We start from the raw sequence: 20,850 nt of genomic DNA, 5'->3' as shown, positions 1-20,850 counted from the left end.
TGTTGATTGCTGGCAAGCACTTGGAAGAAATTTCAACTTTGAAGTCAAAGATGGCAAAATCGTTTGACATGAAAGACATGGGTGAGGCAAGTCATATCCTTGGTATGCGCATTGAGAGAGACAGATCAAAGAAGTTGATTTGCTTATCTCAAACAAAGTATATTGCCAAGGTTTTGCAACGTTTCAATATGGAGAAGGGAAAGGCACTGAGTGTTCCATTGCCACCATATGTGAAACTTAGAAAACAAGATTGTCCTGTGTCTGAGGAAGAACAGGCTGAAATGGATAAGATTCCATATGCGTCTGCAGTGGGTAGTTTGATGTATGCAATGATTGCTACTCGCCCAGACATTGCATTTGCAGTGGGAGTAGTAAGTCGATACATGTCAAACCCAGGCAAGAAACATTGGGAGGCAGTGAAAGGAATATTGAGATACCTGAAAGCTACAAAGAGTATGCGTATATGCTATGGGAGTCAGGAGCTAAGTGTAAAGGGTTTTACAGACTCAGATTATGCAGGTGACTTAGACAGCCGAAGGTCTACGTCAGGGTATGTCTTTACATTGGCTGGTGGAGCAGTATCATGGCGTTCTAGATTACAAGATTGTGTTACTCAGTCTACTACAAAGGCTGAATATGTTGCAGCATCAGAGGCATGCAAAGAATCAATTTGGCTTAATCGACTAGTAACAGATTTGGGAATCAAAGAAGAGATGCCTGTGTTATATTGTGATAGTCAAAGTGCTATACAATTGGCTCGCAATCCAGTTTATCACTCAAAGACAAAGCATGCGGATGTGAAGTATCATTTCATCAGGGAAATGCTCGAGGATAAGCAACTTCAGCTTGTCAAAGTTCACACCACAGAAAATCCTGCTGATCTACTTACAAAAGGACTTCCCTCAGAGAGCTTTGCACATTTTCGCAAGCAGTTAGGTGTAGGGTAGTACATCACTTCTCTACATCTCTTGTATATTAGCTTGTATAGTAGCTTCTCTCACACTTAAAGTACCACATTGGACTTTAAGTGGGAGGTTGTTGGGGTATAAAGCCCAATGTGGTCGCCCAGGTAAGTGGGCGGGCCGCCAGGTATGTACACATATTCTTTTGTAAAAACCTAATAAGAACTCACTATGCTCTACACATTACAGTAGAGCGAGTTCACCATATCGTCGTGCTCTTCTTCTCGCACTCTCTCTCGCGTCGCACTTCCGCTCGTACTCCTTCACTTGATAAGCCCTCTTTTCACACCAAGATCCAACGACCCCTTGACAAAATCTTGGTTAGCCATATACGTGACTGGGACATTGAGGTCATCCCATAACTCCCTGAAGAATTCAATGGTCAAACCATCCCAGCCAGGGGACTTATCCTTGCCAAGAGCTTGCAACACAAGCGAGCACTCATCTTTAGAAAAGGCCGTCTCAAGACGATTAGCTTTAGGTTGGGGAATTTTCTTATTGACACTCTCGAGCAAGGTCGCTTTGGCTTCATTCACTTCTTGAGAGCGGGTCTCTAGCTGGTCAATGATTTGTCTTAGATGATCAAGCATCATCCCCGCCATTTCATCTAGGTCTTGCATAGCATTCCCATTATTGTCTATGAGCGAGTTGATGGAACCCCGACTTTTCTTGATTTAAAGGCCCTAAAAGAATGTGCTTGATTAGAAGTCTCTCACTGAAGGAAGGTCTCCCTGGATATCAATCTCGCCCTCTTGACCTCCTTGAGCTGCTGCTTGGCCAGGTTGGCTTTAGCTTCCAACCACCTTTTGTGTTCTGCTTCAAAGGCTAGCCCGGTAGTTTTTTTTGAAGTTAGAGCAACCTCGTCTTCGAGCTGTTTCCAATGTTACTTCTGGGGCTTTTCTATCTGAGGGCCCGAGCTTTTAATTGCTTTCTGTATACTCCGAGCAAAGAGGTCAAGATTTAGGTTTTCCAAGATTAATATCCTTATTTAGTTTACTCACAGCTTTTTTGGTAAGCCTTATAAATAGAGGGTCTTTAAACATGTGTGCCCCAATAACAAGCAGCTTCTTACTCCCTTTGGGAGCCTGCCCCTCCCCTTTGGATTTCCCGAGTTTCATGTGTAAAGGTAGATTGTCTACATACTCTTCGTTGTTAGCACCTTCATCTCAATCAGTGACACAATCCAATCAGCTTGGTGAGAGCAGTAGCACTTGACAAGCCTGGAAGCCATGCAGACATGCTGTAGGCTTGTGTATGTGTAGCCTGGCATGCAGTTCCAAGGACCCACCTCCCACAGGTCCATCATAGCCCATTTCTCACAAAGGCCCATCCATTTAGTTTTCTCAGAACCTGCCAACAGACTGCCTGAGCCTGTTCTATCCTTGCTCTTCTCCACCATATTAAAGTCACCTATCAGTAGAAACTCTCTTTGAATAGGGGAATCCCTAAGGTGCATCTATAATTTGGCTCTATCCTTGGCATTGCAAGGGCCATATATGTTTACTATGGTGATAGATTGCAAGGGCCATATATATTTACTATGGTGATAGATTGGTCTACCCAAATGACTCTCACTCCTAGGACTCTCCCAGAGGGGTGATTGAGGACCACTTTGGGCTCCAGGTCCTTGTCCACTATAGAATGGTTATCAACCCTGCTCCAACATTGATCACCATGCTCTTTGGTGGGGTCCTAGCTACATTCCATCCTATGCACACTCTCTTAGAGGATCTACCTATACCCCTCTTGTTGGGGACAAACAAGGGAGTACATAGATGACTGGCCAGTTGCATGATATTATCCCAGAGCCAATTGGGTAACCCTACAAATTTGACCTAGACTGTATGGATCCCCTAAAGCGATTCAACCACATCAAATATTGGCTCCCATGGCACTACACAGACAATTGTCATGTTTAATAAGATTGGGCCTTTCTCTAGAATCTTCAAAACATCACAGTCCTCCTTGAACCTAACTGAGCACTACACAGACACTTGTCATGTTAAATAAGAGGGAGCCTCTCTCCAGAATCTTTGAAACATTAGAGTCCTTCTTAAACCTAACTAAGCAGAAGCTCTTAGTGACGTAGGAAGTACTTTCTATTGCTCCTCCATGCCCAAGGATTTGTGGTCCTTGTATCCATTGAGTTAGCTCGTACCTATTTGAAACTCTCCCATTGAAGCCAAACTCAAGTGTGAGTTTAGCTTGCATGGCTAGCTGCTTTTTAATGAGTGCATGTGAAATTCCAGCAGTGACCACCTCCGCTACCTCAACCTACTCCGGCAGCGGCTTCTTAAGAGCACTATAGGCTTGATCCGCAACCCCATTTTTCAAAAATCCCACTACAATCTGCCTGTGAGCTAGATCTTTTGTTTCTACTGGGGTCAACCTCTAACTGCTTGTTAACTTCTTTAAGTTCTTGTTCGAGCCAAGCCTTAATATTCTTTAGCTTTCCCTGGCCTCCATCACTTTCAACCTTAGTGGTTTGGACGAAGCTACTGTCCTAAGAGTTATGATCTTTTAGAATGCTAGCAAAAGAAATGCCTAGTCTGAGCGATGCAGCACCAGTAACCCCTTGTTAGTAATCGTGCAAATCGAGCCCTGAGGCTCCCTTGCCTTGAGTGTCTTCACCTCAAAATTTATTCCTTTTGTTGACTCATCTATTAGCTTTTTCTTTAAGTTTACACCAGGGGGGACTTCTCTACTGACCTTGCCTTGCTATCCACTTGGATCGGACCCTTTGTCCTCGTCTTGAACCGGCAATTTCCTAGCCACTAACATTTGCAAAAACTTTAGGATGTCCTCCTCCATGGGAAGTGCTTTGACCTCCATGGCAGGCACTGCAAAGAGCAAACCTAAGTGGAATGGGGGTGAGGGCAAGGGAAGCATGGGAGAACAACTCCTAGTGGAGAGTGTTGAAGCCAAAAAAAACTGAATGGCACTGATTATACGAATAATATGCACGCACATTATGCCACCAAAATAACGCCAAAGATAAATTAAAGCCCAACGCCAAAGATAGAGTGTCTTTTCATATGAACGATTGTGCATGCAATCAATTAGAACTTGAGGTTGTACCACGTCTGCTTCATGTTGCCCATAGTGTAGCTAAACCTAGCCCCATGACTTTCTTGTTGTCACATTGACCATCACAAATAGTGTCCAGCAACCTTGTGTGGCAAGCTCTCCTACAAGCATTTCCTCTGATTGGCCCAAGGTAGCATGGATCCTATCCATTTTCCCATGTAAGATAATAGTCTTAGTCTCGATTCAGACATGTTACAAAAGAGATATAGAGGTGGTATAATCATGGTTGAATTTCCATTTATTTTTTTGTGACAAATAAAAAATTTGATAAGATAGTCAATTCCATATTAGTATTTTGAACAATCTTTGCCCAGATATTGGACTTCTTCCATTGAAATGCCACTTTTGACAACCACTTACTTTTATTTAAACTTTGGGCATAAACAGCCTTCCGGCTATGAGGACTAGGGCTCAAATTGAATGGAAAACCCATCTTTGCATCTTGTACCTTCAATATCCCTCTTCTCATACAAGGAAAGTCCTGGGAGGACGTCATTATCTATCTTTAACAAAAAGAATAAGTATAGAGCAAACAACTTTTGGCTCTTTCCAATCTAACAGCGTGTTCTAAAGCGTCGTCTCTCACATGCCATGCCAAAATTTGGTTTGAAGCACATCACATCCGAACCCTTCACAAGCCCCAACATTGATTTTCTACATATAAGGTGACCGACCTCTATCACACTCACTTAGTCTTTATTGTGTCTCTAGTTACTGATTTCCCAATAATCAAATCTGTATTTCCATCATAGAAGGAAGCATTATAGCGAACACCACCAAAGGTTCCTCTTCCTTTAATGTAGCTTAGCTGAATATTTAGTACATTAGGTTGGTGTTGATAAGCACTGGACGGAAGAACGGTGGGAGGGAGTCATGGAGAACATCTAGAAGACAAGGTGGCCTCAGTATATGAAGATATTTTTGTGGAAAGTGATGTGGGGTGCTCTCCCGATGGGCGTAAAGATACAAGAAAGAGGAATCGGGTCCGATCGGTGCTCGGGGTGCAAAATAGCTAGTGAAGACCTAGCCCACCTTTTCATGGGATGCCAGGCAATCAGTGGCATGGCTAGGAAAATATGCAAGTGGATTCAAGGGACATGGAAAATTAAGTTCTTCAAGACTGATTTGTTCTTTGGTAGTAACAGGTTGGGAAGTCCTGCTCTGCTTGTCTGCACTTAAATAATCAGGTACTACTTCTTTCATCATATTTGGCAAAGCAAGGAACCGGCGGGTGTTTGAGGGGGATCTGACTGTGGCGAGCTTTTGTGAAATCATACAAGAGAGCAAAGTGACGATCCACAGGATCGGAGGCAAACAAGCCTCAGAGGACTGGTCTAGAACAATACATATCATGATGGCATCATGTAATAAGTAAAGCCTAGGGGTAGTTGTGGTTTCTGTGGCAAGCAGAAAACTTGTAATCCTTTGACCCTCAAGGCTCGGTCTGAGCTCGAGGTTAGTGTATATTTCTGATGTTCTTAATACCAGCCACTCACAATTGTGAGCTTTGAAAAGAAAAAAAGATATTGCATGAATTATTAACACTGCCCACATCGCGATTATTAGCCTTAATAATTGTAGTATTGAGCCTACCTATTAAGCGCATGTGCATGTGGAGTATTAGAGAGCTCTATCTCCTCCAGTAAGTTCTCCCTTTTGTGAGAAACCGTGAGCCGAACATCACGTGCGATGTGTTAAGTAGTAAGGCAGTGCATCCCCCTCCTCCCCCACGCGAATATTTTCTTTGGTGAATATTATCAGAGTTTATTATCTTTTTGTAACCCTTTGTGTAACTTGGTGTCGGTAAGGCCTATCACCGCGCCATGGCCAGCTCCTCTAAGCCATCCTACGCCGAAGCAGTGTCAGGCAAAGAACAGCCCGACGCTCTCAAGGCTATTGAGCCGACCGACGACCTTGTGAAACCGGGCGCCGATGATAGCGGTCAAAGCTCCCTTACTAATCTGAGTAAGGAGGAACTAAAAGAAAGAAAGACGCGGGTGGAAAAAGACCTAGTGGCAATCCTGTGTGCACTGTCATTGAACAAAAGGTCACGCAAGGATTCGGCGTCGCGGGAGGATGCTGTTGAAGTGTCCAAAGGGGACAGAGCTTTCCAAGCACTTAAGAAGGCGCTCCCGCAGCATGTCGAGGTGGAAGATGCCGTTACGGTGGTTGTTCCCCCTGCCATAGTGAAAAAACAGCTTGCGAAGGTTGCAAATTCCACTCTGGTCTTCGGGTTTATGGGGAGAGTTCCCAATAGAATTGAGCTCTGTAATTGGCTTTGCAGTCCACTAGTGTTGAATCAACACGTCGCGTAATATTCACCCAATATAGCAAAAGGATTCGTGTCAGTTCAGTTCAACAACAGTGCAATGGTGGAGAAGGTTTTGGCAAAAAGCCCGTTATTCTTCAATCGTGCCCGGTGTGAGTGCTCCCTTGGGATCCTCTGTTTGAATCTAAGGAGGCATTCAAGGATCTCTGCCCAGTATGGGTGGAGTTTGGCAACCTCCCAGTATGGCGTAGAAAGGACTTGAAGGACCTCGCTGCTTCGCTTGGTGATCCATTGTTTGTCCCATCTGCCAGAGCCTCCGGGGTAGCAGCAAACAAGGTTTGTATCTGGTGGGATCTGAGGAAGCATAGCCAAAGAACTTGGTGGTGAATGTTGGGGCAGGGCTAAAGATCATTCCTCTTAACTTTAACACCTTCTTCGGGGCCTGCTTCAAATGCAACAAATTCGGGCATTTTGCGAGGGTGTGTCCCGCTGAGATGCTAAAGCCTACAGAGGAGAGAAGCGAATCACAGGCGACACCACAGGGTGGCACGAATACAGTAGATCCAACAAAGAAGCCTTCTGAAGATCTTGGCAAGGGTGGGCAAAATAATGTCAACTTGAATAAAGACGTGGAGAAACAAGATCATGGCAACCGGGGTAAGGACAAGACCACCCAAAGCTATTACTTTTCATCCACCGCTCAGCAAAGAACGGTCACCCCAATAATGCAGAAGATCGTGATGTCTCCAACTATTAGGTCAAAAGATGAGGGCTGGCAACAAATATCTCATATTTCATGTAAACGGTTCAAAGCAAAGGCTAGGGCCTTGGGACAAATCATAGGTCTCCCGCTAGATTTCCCAAAGCCTCCTGTCCTGTATGACAATATATTCGAAGTTTTGGGGAAGACGAATCAAGAGGACCTTTTCACTTCCAAGCTGGATACCATGCATGTTCCAACAGAAAAGGAGCCAATGGAAGTGGACAACCTGAATGGGAACTCTGGTGAAGAGTTCCTGGAGGCAGAAGAATTTTTCCCCCTTTTCCAATGATGGATACTCTCTCGATTCAATCTTGGAATGTGAAGGGACTAAAAACTCGAAAAAAGGGCACTCTCTTCTGGGAGGAAGTGAAGAAAGAGAAGGCAGTCAATTGATGGGCCATCCAAGAACACCATTTGGATGCCTGGTGCAAGAGAAAACAGACTGTAGGAAAAAAACTAATCTTTTATGGGGAAGGAAGCGACGGTTTCAATGGTGTCTTGTTCATTGCTGACAGATTTTGGAGCCAAAGGTGGTTCTTAACCACCCCTCTGGAAGAGTCCTTGGTATTAGAACAGATGGGACAATCAACATATCACCATAGTAAATGTTTACGACCCCTGCAACGCAAAAGATAGAGCTAAACTTTGGATGCAGCTCAGGGATACTCCGATCGAAGGGGAGTGGCTGATGGTTGGAGATTTCAATATGGTCGAGAAAAGCAAGGACAGAATAGGCTCCGCCAGTCTACTGGTTGGCTCAGAAAAGTCTAAATGGCTGAGCTTATGTGAGAAGTGGGCTATGATTGACTTGTGGGAAGTGGGCCCATGGAACAACATGCCTGGATTCACCTACAGAAGCCTTCAATATGCCCGCACTGCCTCCCGGCTAGATAGATGCTACTAGTCTCATCAAGCTAAGTGGATCTCATTGACGTTAGAGATGAAGGTAATCTCAACAAAAAGCCTCTCTTGGAATGTATTTGTTCGGAGTGTACTAAAAGCTATCAAAACTGTGGGTCCTCGGGTTAAAAAAGCCAATGAGGCACATATTAAACATCTCACAGAGGAGGTAGCGCAATTAGCCTCTAGGAAGGCTGCCGGACTGGCTACCAAAGATGAGCACAAGCGATGGCTTGAAGCTAAATCTCACCTGGCCAACAAACAGCTGGAGGAAATCAAGAAGGCGAGATTGCTATTTAGGGAAACTTTCCTGCAACTAGAGCCTTCTAACCAAGCACATTTTTTTAGGGCTTTGAAAGTGAGGAAAAGTCGAGGCCGTGTGAAGTGCTCGATGATGAGAAAGGGAATACAATTCAAAACCAAGATGAGATGGCTGCACTTATGCTCAAGTATCTCAACCAGATTATTGGCCAGCCAGAGACCCAATCTCAGGAAGTGGAAGAAGCTCGGGCGTCTTTACTTGGAAGTGGGTTCTTCAGGAAGCCAACCGCATGGAAAAGGCCTTCTCTGAGGAGGAATGCTCAGTGGCACTAAAGCTCTTGGCAAGGAAAAGTCCCCCGACTGGGATGGACTGACGGCTGAAATCTTCAAGGAATTTTGGGATGATCTCAAGGGTCCAGTCACACGGATGGCCAATCTAGCTGCTTCAAAAGAGTCGTTGGATGCAAGTGTTAAGAGAGGGCTTATCAAGCCCATCCCCAAACAGATTTTCTGCTCTCAACTTAAACATTGGCGTCCCATTACTATGATGTCAGTAGCATACAAAATTATTTCCAAGGCGATAGATCTCATACTTGCCCCCCTCCTGAGTTGGATCATCTCTCCCCATCAACACAGGTTCATTAAAGGGAGATCTATATATGACAATATCTTGGCAACAATGGTAGGAATAGAGTATGCATCCTTCTCCAAAGCAAGAGTGCATCTTGCTGCAGTTGGACCTCGCAGCTAGACCTCGACAAAGCCTATGATAGGATAGAATGGTCCTATATAGAAGAAGTCATGGGAGCTATGGGCTTTGGGCCTCGCCTTTGTCACCTCATACGCACATAGGCGTTGGCAGCCAGTCAGTGCTGCTGTTTAATGATAAAATTGTGGGATCTTTTGAGGTTAAAAGGTCTATTAAGCAAGGATGTCCCCTGCCCCCCTTGTTGTTCACCATCGGGTCGCATCCTCTCATTACGGTGCTCGAAGTCAGTGCTGCGCGGGGAGAGATTCAAGGTCTAGCATTGACGGGCAACGACCAGCTACTACTGGCCAAAATGTTCGCAAATGATTCATTCGTATTCTTGAAGGCGTTCCCTCAAGTTGTCAGGAGAGCTCTGGAGATTGTGCAAACATTTGCCGTGGCCTCGGGATCCAAGTGCAATATAGAGAAGTCAAGACTAATCTCCCCGTCGGAGAATGACTCTTTTGACCCTACAGTCTGGACAGGAGAGATTATCTCAAAAGGGAGTGTATTTAGACACCTGGGAGCCCCATTAGGGGTAGACGTAACCCACAATCAAAGATTTCAATGGGTCATTGAAAAAATAAACGCCAAAATGAGGAGGTGGGAGTTTGTTCTCCTACCCTTCCAAAAGCCGGATTAGAGTGATCAATGCTTTTATGATCCCGTATATTGCTTTCCTCAGCCCCGTGCTCAAGATGGCTAAGTGTAACTAGAAAGAATTCTTAAAACCAGTGAAAAGGTTTCTTTGGAAGAACAACACAAAAACCTCCCGGCCATGGCAGTGGGCTAGATGGGAGGTAGTTTCTCGGCCGGTAGACCAAGGAGGGCTCGGCATTCTTAACCCTGTATCTCATGCTGAGGCCCTTTGTGCCAAATTTATGGTCTCATTGGCTAAACAGGACCAAGCTTGGGCTATCATGACCAAGGAAATGCTTGATGTAGCAAAACTGGGATTGAAAGGAGCAAAGTGGAAGGGGGTTGTGATGCACGACAAACTTCTTGCCTCGAAGTGGTCTTATCTTAGATCTGGTGGACTCTCAAGGGAGCTGATGAGGAAGTGCAAAAGTGCTACTAAGGCTTTGGAATGGGGGGAAGTAACTAGATACTTTAAGAACTCCATATTGCACTGGTCCCCTTGGCTCTCTAAAATATTGGGGCCGCCGCAAAGCCCTTACTGGATAGAAATGGCCAAAAAGGTGAATAATAAAGGGGCTCGTTCGACTAGAGCAATTCTGGGATGGAAACAAGAAGTGCTGGAAAACTGCTGACTCTTTAGCCATCCAATTTCAATTGGATGGCTTTGAGATCTTACTAGTGTATAGGGTGATTAAAGAGCTTGATAAGGTGGTGATGCCAATTTGTGAATCCAACTTTGAATGGGACGCTTGGAGATGGCCCAGGAGTAGCCTCTTTTGGAAACGACACTCTAAAGGCATTTACCATGCATTAATGCACGAGGCTAATTGGTGTAGCCCCCTCAATAAATTATGCAAGAGGCATTGAACGGAAAAACGGTGGGAGGGAGTCATGGAGAACATCTAGAAGCCAATATGGCCTCAGTATATGAAGATATTTCTGTGGAAAGTGATGTGGGGTGCTCTGCTGCCGACGGGCGTAAAGATACAAGAAAGAGGCATCGGGTTCAATCGTTGCTTGGGGTGCAGAATAGCTAGTGAAGACCTAGCCCACCTTTTCATGGGATGCCAGACAATCAGGGGCATGGCTGGGAAAATACGCAAGTAAATTCAAAGGACATGGCAAATTAAGTTCTTCAAGAATGATTTGTTCTTTGATAGTAAAAGGATGGGAAGTCCTACTCTTCTCGTCTGCACTCAAATAATCAGGTACTACTTCTTGCACCATATTTGGCAAGCAAGGAACCACCGCGTGTTTGAGGGGGATCTAGCTATGCCAATCTTTTGTGAAATCATGCAAGAGAGCAGAGTGATGATCCACATGATCGGAGGCATACAAGCCTCAGAAGACTGGTCTAAAACAATACATAACATCTTGTAATAAGTAAAGCCGAAGAGTAGGAGTGGTTTCTCTGCCAAGCAGATAACTTGTAATCCTTTGACCCTCAAGGCTCGGTCTGAGCTCGAGGATTGGTGTATATTTCTGTTCTTAATACTATCCACTCACAATTGTGAATTTTGCAAAGAAAAAAAAAAGATATTGCATGAATTCATTTGTTTTTCCACACATGCATATACTCTTTTGTGTCACATAAGTGATGGAAGATTTTTTAGAATAAGTCTATTTGATTGATGCTACCACTTAGTTGTTACATGTGGAATGTCTACTAAGGTATCTCCCTAGATTCTATCAAAACTAATGATTGCTAGCCTAGTCTTGTAGGAAGTTAGTCAAGTGGCTTGGAATATTAGGATGCTCATGGAATTTTTGTAATGTCCTGTTGAAAGTTACAAGATTCAATTTTTGATTTGTTGGTATCTTGAATCTTATCTATTCTCTACTACATAAGATATAGGACATTATAATGGATCCATCTTCTAAGTTCTCCATTTTTTTTAACACTCATGATCATGCCCATATGTTGTAGAATGATAGAGCTAGCATATGCTCATGGTAGGTGGTGCATATGGTTAGATTTGTTCAACTAATTTCCATCCGCATGTTGGTTGGTTGAATCATCTCCACTTAAGATGGTCTAAAGGAGAGAGTTGATAGTTACTAGTGATTCTTGGTTTGATAGTGTGTCTAAGGAATACATGGAACTTGTTAGTTAGTTGCATTTTTTATTTATGTTTAGTTGTACCACTCCATCATACTCGATGGAGTATGATTTCCCCCTGAATAAGAAATTTCCTCTCCAGCTCATTTTGGCATCAAGGTTTTTTAACACTTGAGAGGGATTGACATTTGGAAGGAACTAAGAAGTATTTGGTAATTACTTTACACAAGTCAAACTCAATTGAACTACAATGAATTACGGGTGGTTGCTTTATTTTTGCTACTCTTAAATGATGACTCAACACCTCTTTACTTCTCACAATGACCCTGGCTTGACTTTCTTGTCCATCTCACCTCTTCTCCATTGCATTGAAGATGTGAATGCATCTAAAATTATTGCCACTTCTACTAATGTGAAAGTCTATCCTCAAGGTTTCGTGCTCTAGATTCTTTCCTTCAATGACTCGATCAAACTCTTAGCTACTCTTTTCAAGAATAAAAAATGACAAACTATTTGAGGATAATTTGAATCAACTTTTGCTTCTTCAAAACTTCACATCCAAACCTTGTCACATTTTCCTTTTCATGTGCACAGCTCACAAATTTTTAAAAGAAGTTATGTAGAGTTAACCCTCTCTTCATTACTACCCTTGATGCGCCTTATGTTAATGTATCAGGAACTATCTTTAGTCACAATCAAGCAGTACTAGAAGTTGTCAAGAATGACTTGTCAAGATGGTTCCTAAAGTTTTAAATGCTTCCCATTCCTTCCCCCAAAACAAGTAAAATTGAAGGCACCGTCTTAGACAATCAACTTTGCACCCTTTCCAATAAAGGGTTTTTTGCCCTTTTTTGGCTTTCTAAAAGAAACACTTAGTGTAGTGTTCGGTAAAAATCATTTCTCCAACCGTACAAAATTCCCTTTCGTGAATTTTTAAAGAGGAAATCTTACAAAATTAGATTTATTTTTTGGGTTTTTACACTAATTTTCTTTATTTTGAGGTGAAATTTCTCCTTTTCCCCTTGCCTTCAACCGACATTTTTTAAATCGAAAACGGCATGATATTAAGTTGAGACACATTTTTTTCGAACAATGCCTTAGTGTTGTGTTGGGTTAGGGAGACTCCTTCATTTCACATCGTGACATGATGGAGACTTACCTTTCATTTCACATTTTGACACGTCTTTACTTTTGTTGAATTCTATTGTGTTAAAATGCTAAAGTGAAGCTTCACCTTGCATAAATTTTAGTAAATTCCACACACACACACACACACACACACACACACACGCATGCATTCTATTGTTTTATAATGCTAAAGTGAGGCTTCACTTTGCAGTATGTCGCCACGATTTTGTGAGCAAGACAAATTATAGGGAATGTGAGGAGATGCGCTCTTCAAAAGAAAAGCAAAAGGGACGCAAGCCACGGAGAGATGCCGCGTGTGACTAGCTCGTTGACAGGCGAGGATATATTTTTTGCAGATATGGCGTGCATGCGCAGTTTTGTCTGCCTGGTGGAATAGACCCGCGGTTGGACGTGCCGTGTCGACGTGCAACACAGACGGCTTGTGTGCAGGTAGAGAGGGTCCAACCCGTGCGATGAGCATCAGTGGATGCACTAACTCAGAGGGAGGTCGTATATATATACATATATATATATATATATATACACATATATATATATATATATATATATATATATATATATATAGAGAGAGAGAGAGAGAGAGAGAGAGAGAGTCGTTGCCCTACCTCTGCTGCCCATATGGAGTTAGTGTGGTTATTGCAAGGGATTCAACGGAGAGGCTTGCTGTGTCTTGAGTGCTGTCCCTGTCTTGCGCAAATTGGGCGTGTGTCGAGCTAGGTGGGAGGGCATAGTCGGAGCAAGCTTGCGCAAAGGAAGGCAGCGGCCGAAGGCCAGTGGGAGGACCAAGCAGGGTGAGGATCACTGCTGCGTAGAAACGCCGGCAAAGACCCGAGGCTTCACTTTGACGTAGCCGGGTAGAGGAATCTGACAGACTAATTAATTAATGCAAGCGTGATAGACCCACTATGTCAAGAATTCCAATAAATTCTATACACATATATATATTAATTAGCTCTTTTTATTTCACCTTTCATTTCACAACTTCACATTGCTTTACATTTCTTGCATTTTATAGCTTGATTCCGGTTAGTGTTTAACGTTCGAGAAAGTCTCTTTTATTAAGCGGCTGTTGATCGAGTTTCTTCCTCACAAAGAAGAAAATAAAAAATACTAGCAGAAGATTTGTAAAATTTTTGGACGACTTTTTCACATATTTCATCGGTTTTTCTTTCGTTTACCATGGTTTGTAGTTAGCTAGTCTCGATTTTCAATCGGCTCAAGACTAAGCTAAGGCAATCTTTTTCCAAACACTGATACCAATTTAATTCAACCTAACAATTTTATCATTTTCTTATTGTTTTTGAAAGTCGTCGTGACCCTTTCACTTGTTTCACTGGAATCTTTGGTAGAAACCTATGAACATCATTTTTTGGCGAGCGTGCATGTGGATTGCTTTTTTGGAATTTGGCAATCAAATTTTGAGGATTTCTTTAGTCCACATGGAATATTATCCACTTTGCAACACATAGATGAGTTTATCATAATTGAGACTACTTGTTTAAAAAAACTTTCACAACCTTCAATATATGACAGAACGCGTAAACAACATTAGCTTAACACGGATGGGTGAAACATACCCATTTGATAATATCAAAAGGCTTTAACATAAACATCTTTATTGAGACAACAATGAAGAAAAGGATAAGTATTGAGTGAAACAAACATTCTTGTCTCCACTAGCTTGAAGAAAAGTATTCCCTCCACACTTGTACCTGGGTCTCACCATGCCTCTCGAAGGATTCACACTTGTTTGCATTATGATATCAAAGATCTACCTAGTTCATAGCTGCATTGTGGTCAATAGCGGCACATTGCTCGATATTCTCTTTAGTTGGGCTTGCAACACCCTCTAGCTCATACATGGTTTTGAATAGTGATTTTGTGCTTTCATAGGTTTCACATAAATCTTTTGTGTTGTTGCGTTCACTTTGTGCTTCACATACATTAATCATTACATACAAAGTATCCAACATATAATTAGCGTGCACATTGTTGATAGGGTCAAACCATCATCTCCTCTCATAGCCGTGCGGATACCCTCCATGAGAGTATCCGACCACTAGCCATCATTGGGAAGATCGGGTGCATGATGCTCGAAATAAAACGTCATATTGATGTCAAAATCCATGGCAACTATGTGCAATTCTAGCAAGAGAAAAAGAGTACCTTTACTTAAGATGCCCGTATCCGTAGTAATCATTGCAGGTTCTAGTAATTAGCCATGCTAATTACTTTTTCAATTCGTAAATGGCTGTAAAAAAAGCCGTAGCATATTCAAACCGCAAGCCAAACCGCACAAATGCATCGCTTAGTGGTTGTAGTACACTTCAGTATCAGTCGATTCAAAGAGATCGGCGTATATTCTTCCTGTTGTTGATTATGTCAAAAATCGAGAATTAGGGTGTCGTTGAATAGATTAAAATTCACTCAAGATTACCATAATTTTTTAGAAATCATAGAAATATGGTGTACCTTCAATCCGTAGCTTTGGTCGATGGTGCTCTGTATGCCTAGATTTGATGGCCCAAGGCAAGCAATAAGAGAAGATGGGGGGGGGCGCGTGGGCACCTACCCTTGTATCAATTTTAACTGCCCTAAGGCCCTTGGCCTTGGGCATTCAAGTGAGAAAGGGAGGCTCTATTGAGCGATGGCGTCGGGACAACAGCATCACGTGATGGAGAGAGGGAGAGTGCGTCGGCTATGGTCACCTCCGGCTTGCACGCATGTGACATGATCTGCGGAGCAGGTCGAGGTGACCTTGGCAAGCCCTCCTACACACTGTTTTGAGCCAATCAACCTGCCTCCTTCATCCTTGGATAGGGTTGCTGCATGCGGCCCGTTGTGGATTCCTCCACAGCTCCCTCACTTGCATGAGCATTTAGAGAAATTGAGTGATGATGACCATGCCTTTCCCCCTTTTCCAAAATAGCCCAGCTCCTCTGATACCAGTGAAATTCCATGAGAAACTGCTAAGAAGAATACTCCTCCCTACCTCCTTATTTATAGGCCCTTGGCCTTGTAGGATTCCCTGCCCATTAGCAATTGGCCCTTGGCCTGGTCCTTGACCCCTCAGGGTTGCCCTTGGCATGACACCTGGTCCCCTTGTTTGAAGGCCTTTGTTAACAAATGTGAGTCAAAGAATTGTTTCTGTTTTTGTTTCTGCACATATATATGGGCTATGGCCACTAGCCTCCAATCATCTAACCTCTCTAAGTACTCTAGTCATTTTGACAACTCGTGGCCCTTCTATTCCAATTTGTGTGCAACTCAAAGAGTGGGTAACAAGAATTCCATGGGTAATATTGCATCTAGTCCATAGATTAAGTTAAAAGAAGTTGCATTCAAGGCTGTTTTGAATGACACTCTATAGGCCTATGAGGCTGAATGAAGATGCATTTCCCAATCAGTTCTTTCCATACTAACAAGCTTGGTTAGCACTGATGCTCAAGATCTTGTTTGTACGTTTGGCTTGACCATTATCTTGAGGATGATAAGGGTACATATTTATTATGGATCACCATAAACTTGCTTAACAAGTGTTCTATCACCTCATTGAGAAAATGTGTTCCTTGATCACTTACCAGCTCAATAGGAAGTCCGTACCGCATGAATATGCACTCATACAAGAATGCTGCAGTGGTTTGAGCATCGTTCTTCCTAGTGACTCTTGCCTCAGTCCATTTGGTTAAGTAATCCACGATCACAATAATATATTTCACCTGAGTCTAACATACTAGTGGTTGTACTGGACTGACAAAGTCTATTCCCCACTTAGCAAATGCATGAGCTCCCATCATAGGTCAATTCTTGTTGGAATGCTCCCATCATAGGTCAATTCTTGTTGGAATCTTTGCTCATTGACATGAATCACATCATCGAACAAATTCTTTTGCTTCAATAAACAGTGTTGGACACCAAATGCCAGCCATCAATAAAGATCTAGTTGTAGTTTTGTGAGAGAAATGTCCTCCTGCCAGACATGTGTGCGCTTGTTCCATGATAGGAATGTATTCATCTTCATTTGTACATAGCCTAAGTTGTTGGTCCTTTCCTCATCGATAGAGTTGACCTCCAATCATCACGTGGTTGGTTGCTTCCGTTTTGATTTCTCTTTGTCTTCTCTTACTCATATCTTTAGGAAATGTCCTATTGGTTAGATACTCTAACAAATATCTACTCCATCGTAGGGTCATAGAGATCTGGAATAGCGTGACATGAAGTATGGAAAACTTTTTCTTACATTGAGAATAGTTGTTCACGTAATCATGAATGTTTTTCCTCGTTGTAGGCCAATAGATCCCTAGCTAGGTTGATTGTCATAAGGTTGGATCTTCAGCAAAAATCTTCTCCTACCACTATTGTGTGAGCTTGAATCAAATAGTTTGCATGTTCCTTAGGATCGATGCACAATAGTAGTCCTTGTTCTTCTGATATAGCCTTCCAACCAGCAATTGATATAAATCGGATTGCTCAATCAATCATGCTGTAATATAAGTGATATCTGTGAATCTACTTGAGCTATAGTCATTAGAGATACAAAGTCTTCCAACCATCTAGGGACCATTTCCACTGAGAACATATATGCATCTAGTAATCATCGTCTACCCCTTTTGGTGCTTCCCCCAGAGTGATTCTTGACAAACGATCGGCTCTTTGGTGCGTGATCCCCTTTTTGACTACCACTGTAAAGTTGAACTCCACTAGGATGGTAAACCATCTTACTATTCTTCATGTATTGCTTGGCTTGTTTACCAAATAGAGCAAGGCTTGATGGTCTACAAAAAAACCAAACTTATCAGTTAACAAATAGTGTCAAAATTTCTTAACTGCGTACACCATTCCAAGGCCCTCCCTTTTGGTGGTAGTGTAGTTCTTTTCAATTAAGTTTAGTTGTCTACTAGATAGGAGATAGGAAAGCCCAAACCACCAACAATGGACTTGATACAACCATGGGAGAGTTCAATCACCTGAAACTCTATGTAGAAGCCCCCCCCCCTTCACAGCAACGTAGGTGTGTGTGTGCACTTCCCTCAGACAACAATCAGAGTCAGACAACAAGAACTTGACCAAACAGAAATGTGAGGTCTTACCACTAATGTGTGGCAGTGTCTATAACCCGTACAAATTTTTGACATGGCAATAACTTAAGTTAAAACAAGGCCTTGATTGAAAAAAGTACTTTTGTTCACAACAAACAAACAGGAAAAAAAAAAATTGAACTTTGTGTTGAGCTTGAAATAGATTGTTGAAAAAGTCATTACTGGCTTTCTTTTTGCTACTATGATTTTGGAATCGCCCTTTTGCTCTCCTTCTCCATGTATGAAAACCAAAACCGTTGAATTTGTCAAATTGTATGCCATATTTATAGTTTGACAAAGTGTGATGACGAGGACCGTTGTTGACTATTACCGTCTTGAAGAGCTTTGTCTTTGTCTTCGTTGGTCTCAAGATCTTCTTGCTACCGTTTTGAACAATTGCATTGGTAAACCTTATCTTCAACTAGAATTTTTTCATAGGGAAGGACTTGCATGCAAGTGCTTTGAAAATCATCAAAAGATCTCCACTACTTATTGTATCCAAATCGTGAGAAAAAAAGATTGATGCAGAATTTGTATCATGCTAACCATCGTGGAGCGATGTCATTGCAAAAATGGCACCTTCTGCACCGACTTCAAATTTGTTGAGTTTTCAACACTCAATAGCGTTTACTACTGTAAGGGTACATGCTAGCAATGTTTTAATATGCACCTCAATGGACACCAAAGAATGCCTACTAGCTATTGCAGACAGCATTTAGAGACACTCAAGAGTCGCCAAGCTTGTCTAACCTCCCTGCCGCCGCAGGGCGTTTTGAGATGCCGTCTGACACAACTACCTGCGCAAGTCTTTGTTGCCGCCAACGAGGGCATTTTGAAACTTTGTGTGTACTTGAGAACCTTGTTGTTGTTAATCCTTGGCTTGCTATTGGATAGCGTTTTGAAAATGCTGGTGTGACAGTGCACCTCTCCTGCAACCACCTAGTAGCATTTTAGAACGCTTGGAAAGTGTATAGCATCGTCGACGGCTTCAAGCTTTTATGTTCGTTGGCTTTTGAAATGCATAGAAGAGAACCAACCTCGTCAAGGTTTGCCTTACTGACGGTAGCGCCTGTAGAATTGTCACTTCTGCTTTCAACATCATTTTAGAACGCTCACCTACAACCAGCACTTGGGATGGCAACTGTCCCCCTCGACCCGCCTGGGCTCTAATGCCACGTGAAAGGTTCACAGCTAGGGTGGATGCTGGCGCGGTCAGGATCCATGGAGACCTTGGGCGTGCATCACACAAAGAAAAGGAGAGAGAGAGAGAGAGAGAGAGAGAGAGAGAGAGAGAGAGACCAAGAGAGACTTCAACAAACTAAAATAAACCAATGCTCTACATTTTTATGGAAGTCTTTTACATATATAAAGGAAAAGTTGCCATGCACTTATGCCATGCAAGACTCCACTTAACTGGAGGTAGCTCTACATGCTTCGAGAGCACTTTCCCACGTGTACAACTTACTAGACCAAGGCTTGGAAACCCAACGAAAATTGCATCAAAAAGCTAAGGAATTTGGTGTAAGCACAACTAGGGTTGAAATTCATTATAGTATTAGTTTTGGTTGATCGAGGGATTTCTAGAGTAAGGTTTCCTTCTACTGAAGAGAGTGTTAACCAAGAAGGCTGACTCTTCTCCATTCGTGAAGAAGAGAGGATAGAACTCCATGTACACACATACACACACACACACACACACTTTGGTCGCCATTCAATTTTCACTTCTCTCTCTTAGAATAATGCGTGATTAGCTCTTAGTTGAGTTCATTGAAAGCACGTCCATGGGCCAATACTTTCATGAACAAGATTAAAACTTAATTCATTGCAATCACTATTTGATCTTCCATTAGTTAGGGTTTTTCTATTGCATTGAAAGCACTTCCGGGGGGCCACTACTTTCATGAACAAGATTAAGACTTAATTGATTGCAATTCGTATTTGATCTTCCATTAGTTAGGTTTTTCTATTGCATTGAAAGCATGTCCATGGGCCACTACTTTCATGAACAAGATTAAGACTTAATTGAATGCAATTATTATTTGGTCTTTTGTTAATTAAGGTTTTTCTATTGCATTGTAGGCATGCATTCTTGCCACATTTTTTTTCAAAATCAAAGCGCTATTTTCATTTTGTGATTGTGAGAATTCATAGCCTCCTGTTATAGCTTCTAGATGAGCCCATAATCATAAAAAACCAAGGCTATTATATTCTTATGTCTCGCACGCCCTCACATGGATATTGGTTTGCCTTGATGGTTAGCTCCCTTGAAATAGGGTGTTGACCCTACAAACCCGGGCCCAAATCATGCATTTTTGAGGCAAGGAATAGATATAATTGAAAGGTGTTTCAAAATGTTTCAATCTAGAGATTGGGTCTAGTTGGATGCCCTACTAAATCAGGCCAAACTTTTTTGCTAATGTGCGCGTATGTCGCACGTGTCAATGCAAGGAACTTGCCGATACACCGTGTGCGAGTCAGAAATGGCTCCAAGCACACAACAAGCCTAAACTAGTAAGCTCAGAGATGGCATTGGTGTGTCACTCACCGCTCTACGCTTCCTATGCGTGGAGGATTCCTCGCCGCGAAGAAGAGGGAGACGCCGCTACACCTCGCTCAACCGCCTCGCTGCCGTCGTGCCGCTGCAATGCTCGATCGCACACTCTCTCACTCACTCACTCTCTCTCTCTCTCACGCATACACACACACACACACACAAGGAGATGAAGAAGAAGATGGAGATGGAGATGGAGCAAGAGCACTCTTCAATTGCACAAATGAGAGAATGAATGAATTTTAGGTTTAGTTGACTTTTATATGAGCTTGCCCCATTCACACTTGGGCGCCCATGCTTAGCCAAATAATCCCTTGAATATTCCAGTTAGAGTGCGCCTCTCATCGGCGATCACTCTTACCCTTTTCCTATTGGACTGACAAG

The 20,850-nt window shown here is 42.6% G+C and overlaps 1 pseudogene; it reads left to right on the top strand.

Moving 5' to 3' along the window:
* Positions 1-5,872: 5,872 nt before the first annotated feature.
* Positions 5,873-6,135, top strand: LOC147449894 (uncharacterized; annotated as a pseudogene).
* Positions 6,136-20,850: the final 14,715 nt, after the last annotated feature.

Source organism: Adiantum capillus-veneris, chromosome 10 (assembly GCF_014529385.1).
Source record: "Adiantum capillus-veneris isolate H3 chromosome 10, ASM1452938v2, whole genome shotgun sequence".
Lineage (NCBI taxonomy): Eukaryota > Viridiplantae > Streptophyta > Polypodiopsida > Polypodiales > Pteridaceae > Adiantum > Adiantum capillus-veneris.
The sequence above is the reverse complement of the archived record's forward strand: the minus strand, read 5'-3'. Positions and strand labels throughout refer to the sequence as shown.